Source organism: Cricetulus griseus, chromosome 2, assembly GCF_003668045.3.
Source record: "Cricetulus griseus strain 17A/GY chromosome 2, alternate assembly CriGri-PICRH-1.0, whole genome shotgun sequence".
Classification (NCBI taxonomy): domain Eukaryota; kingdom Metazoa; phylum Chordata; class Mammalia; order Rodentia; family Cricetidae; genus Cricetulus; species Cricetulus griseus.
In genome coordinates, this window is record NC_048595.1 from 293761946 (window position 1) to 293769371 (window position 7426).

Sequence of the window (7426 nt, forward strand, 5' to 3'; positions counted from 1 at the left end):
GGGAGGAGGGAGAGAGGGAGGGAGGGAGAGAGGGAGGGAGGGAGGGAGGGCCAAGAGAAAAGATGAACAGACTAGGGTGCTTCCCCAGTGAGTAATGGGGAGAAGTCCCCAAGTATGCCCGTTGTTTTATCACAAAAGGGAAATTGAAATTCCTAGACAATTCTTTTAGATTTTTAACTAGTATGTAAATGTATAGAACAAGGCAGCATTCAGATTGATAAGCACCTTGGTCTTTTCCTCCTTCACAGGCTTCTAAATGGTTCAATGGCCCCACAGCAACCCTAGAGGAGTGCAAAGAGTGCTGCAGGAGGCAGTGTTTCTGGGAACCTCTTGGGTTCCCAGAAGGTAGTGAGGAGGAAGTGGGTGGTGAGGAGACAGGGATAGCCATAAGTCCTAGTTTTCACATTATCAGGGTAGAAGTGGAAGGCATCGAAAATTTAAAAGTCTTATTTCAGCTTACACCTTTGGTTTCTGATGAATTTGAATAGACAAGTCCTGGATTTTCTTTTTTTCTAAGAGTCAATTGCAAAAGGAATACCTTGACAATGGTTATGGTATGAAGTCTTGGGGTGGCAAACCTTTAGCACTCTCTGCTAGGGCTGGGCTTCATTTTCCAGGTCTCATGAAGACTGTGCTTAGAGGCCCCTGACAGAAAGAGCCAGGCACATTCTCCTCTTGCTAAGTCAGCCCTGGGCAGGGACAATGTGGCAGCCCTCCCCAAGGACCCAGCCCAGGAAAGGGAGAGCAGGGGAAATGGAAAGAGGGGGCTGGTGTTTTGTTGCAAAGCGAGTTGAGAGAAGGCAAATTACCAGCAATTTTGTCTGGCCAAATTATACTTTTGAGCTCAGGTCTGTACTTTATATTTTAGAAGCTTAAATTAGTTTATAATCTCCTGAAATCTCATCTTGCCATTTGTTTTTAATAGCACGTCTACTACCTTTAAAAACATTTCTCCACTTTGGATTAAGAAGTAGTATTCATTTAAGGCCAACTACTGGACTGTTTTATGCCACTCCTTAAAAAAATATTTTACTAGTTTTTTTTTAAGAGTTTCATACAACGTGTTTTGATCATAGTCACCCCCCAATTCTCCCTAGATCCCTCTCCCTTTATACCCGTCCAAATTTGTATCTTTTTATCTTTAAACGCCCACCAAGACCAGTTTGTGCTGCCCAAATATTCTTGGATGTGTGATCTTCCACTGGAGTGTGGCTGACTTAGCAGGACCTACAATTTATGTGTCTCCCTTATTATGATGTAAATCAGTGAAATGACTTAACCCTTTCGTGTCCTGTTGAAACAGTACCGATTTCACAAGCACCATGTCATACAGAGCTGCTAGTTCCAATAATGACCTTATTGGTCATTCTAATGTGCCCACTTCTACCTCTCAAGTGCTGGGATTACATGTATGTGCTGCCATGCCATCCATGCACTGCTAAGCATGAAACCCAGGGCTTCATGCATGCTAGGCAAGCCCTCTACAGATGACTACACCCCCCAGCCCAGTGAGGTCAATTGCAAGAGCAGAGGAGGAAGCTGGGTCTCTGCTAAGCTAGGCAAGTTACTGTTAACACAACAGCAAAGCCCAGTCAGTTTGGTGTAACTGTAAGGAAATGGCTGAGGCAAATTGACTTCACAGAGGAGGAATATTCAGTTTTCCATTTTGGAGGTTGAGCCCCAGGTTGGTTAGCCTTAGTGTCTGAACTCTGCTGAGGGGCCATGGTGGATGACACCCTAGTGGGCTTGTTCAGTGGGAAGTGACCACATCTCCAATCAGGAAGCTAGAAAACGATCCATGGATTGGGTTTACTTTTGTAATTGCTTACTCTTGCTAGAACTCAGGATTCCCTTTTCAAGTCAATGCCCCTAATAACATAAAGACCTTTCAGTAAGGCCTTCATCACCTCTTTTTTATGATACATATTAAGTAGGAATTGTGTTTAGAACTGTTCTCCCCAAAGAGGGATTGAGTAACTGAAGATGATCTGTGTGTTAACTTGCTCCTCCCTAGTACCCATTTTACTCTCCAGTTGCATTGTTATCTCACAGTGTGATTTATTTAAAGAAAGCAGAGGTTGCCTCATTGCAGCAACCAAGCCCAATTCAGAGGATAAAACCTCACCTTCAATGAGAGTCACCAATAGTTGTAACATGATCTCCCCACTTTTTATTTTACTTTTTAAAATCTGCAGTCACAGTGACATGACAACAATTGAAGGTTAGCAAAGAGCAGAGAATCTCCTCCTGGAATCTTACAAAGAGAACATCTAGGGACTGGAAAGATGGCTCAGTCAGTGAAATATTTGCCTCAAGAACATGAGGACCTGAGTTCAGATCCCAGTATCCATGTAAATCCGAGGGTGCCAGCACATACCCATAATAGGCAGGAAATACAGAAGGGTCACTAGAGCTGGTTGCTGGACAGCTAGTCTAGCTGGATCACCAAGCATCAATGAGAGACTATCTCAAAATGTGAGGTGCAGAAGATACCTCATTGCTTCCAGCCTCCACACATATGCACAGACAAGCATGCACACACAGAGATGTACGTACACACACACACACACACACACACACACACACACACATGCAGATGCACCTAATCTAATCCTGAAAGTGGTGGCATTTGCCTCGGGTACTCTATGGATATCTAGCCCACCCAGAGCTGTGCCATTTCTCTCTGTTCACTCCGTTGTGTTTCTGGAGAAGGTAGTTAGCCCCTCTCCATATTTTGGGACTGTCTTAAGGATGGCTGGCTCTGTGGGTCAACTTTATGCAAAGGTTCCACATGCAAAGGTTTATTTACCAGGAAAGTTTACAGAAAGTCAGTTTCATTGTCACAGGAAAGCTGAATGTTCCCTAGGTCCCATGCCTCATCCTTCTCTTGAGAGCTACTAAATATTTTTTTTTTCTTAGCAAATTCCTCCTACACACAAATGTTCCCTGGAGACAACAAACCCGTGCATGTGTGGCCCAGACTCTCCTTTAGATTCATCCTTCCATATGGTTCTGTAAAAGCTGCCTGGGGGGGTCATGTTTTCACACTTAATAGTGCCCCAGCACTATTCAGCAGAAATTCTCCAAGCTCAGGACAAGGCACTGAGACCCTGCCTACACCTGGCACCTACTTGTGAGTCCAGTCCATTTGAATCTTTTCAGCTCTCCCTGGGACACTGGAGATGGAGAATGGCCAAAACTGGTTTCCAGCCGCTGCTGAAGATTGGCCAGTTCTACTCTAACTCCCTTCTGCTGTGATTCTACTTCAGTCTTTCACCTGTGGATGAAATCAATGATTGCATGGAGCCTTGAGGGTGTGCGTTGTGTTTGCTAAAGACACACCAGTTGCATAGACAGTCATGCCCGTGGTGTGACTGTCTCACAGCTCAGCTGTTGACCGTCACCTCTTATCATTTTTCTTCCAAGCCCTCACTAGCCTTTCCAGAACTGCTTGGCAATCCATGCTGGCTGGTAACCTGGAGACCTTATATGGAAATCCCTCTGCTGTAGCAAGGAACATATGGAATCATGCCACTTGGAAGCCAGGTGGGCATGGAAAGACAGTCATTCAACCTCTGATCTGTCTACTGTGAATGCAAGAGAGTACCTAGGAGATTTGGAAAGTTACTAGTAGATGAGGTGAGGTGACAGTGGTATGGAGGACTAGTCAATGGTCTCTTCATCTTGACTGAGAAATGTGCTCATCGGCTGTAATCAGCACTCAATGGGCCAAGGCTGTGTGCTGAAGGCTAACCTGGAATACAGAGATTATGTCTCAAATAACAACCAAAAGATTTTACTCTTGTGTCTTTGCCTCAGATGCCTCAGGCCATACCTCTTCCTGTACTTGCTGCCACCTAGGCCCTTCTAACTCTTTACCCATCTTTGAATAATTCCTTAAACCCTGATTCTTCACTAACAACTATGACAGTATTTCCCTACTCCAATAACCAGTGACACCTTGGCCTCCAAGCTGGACTGTCTCTGGTTGAACAGCCAGCCACAGGTCACATGGTCTCTGGGTTTGGGACATGTCTTTAGTTCTGGACCTATGTCACACAGACAGGCCCCTTAGCTCTGGTCACCTACTGCAATGATAGACATTTGACCCAGTGGTCTGTGATGTCTTCTCTAGAGGGAGAGTCAAGTCTGATGTATTCTTCCAGGTACTAGATCTATTAAGCTCCAAGACCATGCAAATTACTTTGACTTAAAGACCACCAGTGAGATAAACCTGTCCAGGGGACACCCTTGGCTCTCTGGGTCACAGGTAGACAGTTTTCAATGTGAGTGGTGTTTGGCACCTTCAATAACAGCACTAGATGACAGGTGGGTTTGTATGTAGAAGATCACACCAGGGTCACTAGAGATCCCAAATGAGCACAGAGCACAACACTGGGGAAGGTCTTTTCTAAGGCTTATATTACAGATTCAACATGACAGAGAATCTGGCAAGGGCATAATTTAGAATAAACCCTGACTTTTAGACAGGAGATCTGCTTGATGACAAGATGCAAGTCCCTTACTAATGGCTGGCCCCCCAGGTGTTAAAGTGGGAAACTCTCTTCAGTTATCATGGTCACAAGCTCCTCTCATAGGACTTCTGCTCCTTATTTTGTGAGGCAGGAATGAAGAAGGTTCCATGTTGTGGAGCTTCCCACAGCCGTTTCACCCCAAATAAACACAGACACTATATTAGTTATAAAACTATTAGCTGATGACTAGGGCTTCTTATTGGCTAGCTCTGTCTTAATTATTAACCCATTTCTATTAATTTCCATTTCTAGTATTTCCATGTGGTCTTATCATACCAGAGAAGGGTCTGGACCTGTTACTCCTTTGGCGGCTACATGGAGACAGTTCTGGAAGCGCCCTCTCTGCCTACCTTTCCCAGAATTCTCCTTGTCTCCTAGTCCCACCTATCTCCTTGTCTCTATTGGCCACAGGGTTTTATTTATCAACAAATAAGAGAAACATATATACAGAAGGATTTCCCGCATCAATTCCGTGTTCACCCATTAGTTCAGGGGTGAGCTTTGGAAGCATCCCATCAGCACACAGCACCATCACTCTAGTGGCAGAGAGAGTCTGGAGCTGCCTGCACAATGAGCCTTGTCTTATTCTAGCTAAGCAGAAACAGATACATTTTTTAAAAAGTGTCCATATTTGTGCTTCAGAGTAGTACATAACTCCCTCCTTCCCCCCAAAAAAAATTAGAGGCAGAGCATGTTTTATCATTGGGGACAAAGATGAGGATGGAGGAATGAACTGTAACATGCTGAACACAGTTCCTAGTTGCTGAGCTTCTGTGAAGGCAGACAGGGCAGTAGCTAAGAGTAAAACACCACTTCTGTGGCCTGTCAACTCCTTTCAATGAGCTCCTTCTGTTTTATTGCTCTGGTTTCAGAGTTCTCCCAGTCAGCAGAGTGCATGTTACATGACTCTCTTCAGTGGAGTTGGGTTCACTGGCATGCAGGAAGCCAAAGCCAAGGTTGGGTGTCTGAGCTAGTCCCTGCTAATTAGATGGCGCCTGCCTTGTCATGCACTGGGTTTCTCTGCATTCCACCTGGCTTTCTGTTTTCCAAATCTGGAGCCCAAGTATGGTGGCAGCCCCTTCAGATATTATCAAATAGTTGCATGAAACTCGGATATGACTGCCATTGGATGGAAGACATATGGAATTTGGTAAGTTTATTGCTGCTCCTGACATGTACTAACATGTGTCTGCGGTGGCTGTCTTCAGGCAATGCTGTTCATGTGTCACTGAGCGTAGCTGACTGTCAAAGCATCTCTCCCTTTATAATCAGTTGTTGCCAAGGCTATTGCTGAACAATGACTACTTTGATACATTCAAGATCCCACATTGGGGTCACTCTGAAGGTAGGGTTTGCACTTCCTTTCTCCCTCTGAAGATGCCCAAAGAACTTTCCAGACAAAGTCTATGTGTGGGCTGTGTACCTGTGCCTGCCCTCTACTGAGGTTTACCACAGCAGGGCAAGAAGACACAGGCAACAGAAATGAACTAGAAGCCTCCCTCCTACTCCACCAACTGTATTAGTTATTTGTCTTGTTGCTGCAACTAAATATGTGAAAAAGCAACATAAGGAAGAAGTTATTTGGGTTTCTCAGCTAGGGGATGTAGTCCACAGGGAAGGGATGGCTGTGGGAGCAGGAAGTGTCTGGTCACATTACATCTGCAGTCAGAAAGTGGAGAGGGATTAATGTTGGCATGCAGTTTGCTTTCTCATTTTTACTGTCTGGAACCCCACATTTTACTGTCTGGAATAGTGCCCAACATTTAGTGTGGGTCCTCTTTATTCAATTAACCTAATCTAGAGCATCCCTCACAAATAGGCCAAGAGATCTGATTTCATGGTGACTCTAATGCCATTAAATTGACAAACATGAGTAACCATCACACCATCTCTTTCTCTCTCATGGAAGTTCATGATTTTTTTCAAAAAAGATTAAATACACAGAGTATTTATTCCTACATGAGCTGTTCATTTCATACACAATTAATTTGAATCTTAACACCACAAGAATTTTAGTTTTTGTGCAATCTTGATGGAGAACTCCCACCTGAGTGGCTCACTGCTGCACTCGTGATTGTCACTCATCGTGGCCCACCATGGCAATGTTTCATTCACACTGGGGACATTTGCACCATTAGCTTGGTGCTTATCACACTGCTGTATGGCACCTGTAGCACATTGTCACAGGTTGGTGGCACTGCTGTTTAGGTACACAGGCACAGTGTTACCTTGGACCCTCTTTTAGAAAAATGAGAACATGAAGTTGAGTAAGTGATAGCATCTTGCCTATGGAGCCTCCTCATCCTTGTCCCAGGGCTCTGTTCTCCTGCACGCCCTGAATCAGTGGTCTGCTTGTCTTTCACCAGTATTTAGAAGGACAATTCTACACACAGATAATGGCAAGCCATGTCCCTTTTCTCTCTGAAAAAGTATAGACTCACTGACTTTCATTTCAGGGAGTGGTGATTTTAGGAAATATGTAAAAGCAATGTGACCTTGAAATTACTACATAAAAGAAATGCTATAGAAGATGAAATTTACTTGTTGAAAACTAAACAGAGAAATGAAAGCTACATCAGAGGTCTGCACTGTTCGTAGAATTCATTTTAGTAATGGCCTTTCACTCCATTCTGAAGATAAAATAATAATTCATGAGAACAAATTAATTGTGCTTGTTGCTTGTTCTTATCACTATATTTAGAACCACCAGTGATTTATCCTTATGAAAATGTGAATATAGAGCCTCATTTATGTTATATGTATGTATTAGTTTTAGCTTGCTACAACCCACTAACTTGTTACATCCTCTGTGAAACAAGTAGAAATATGTATCATTTTTATGCAAGAAATTGATGCAGAAATGTGAATTCCAATGGTCTTTTCAGTTTCTC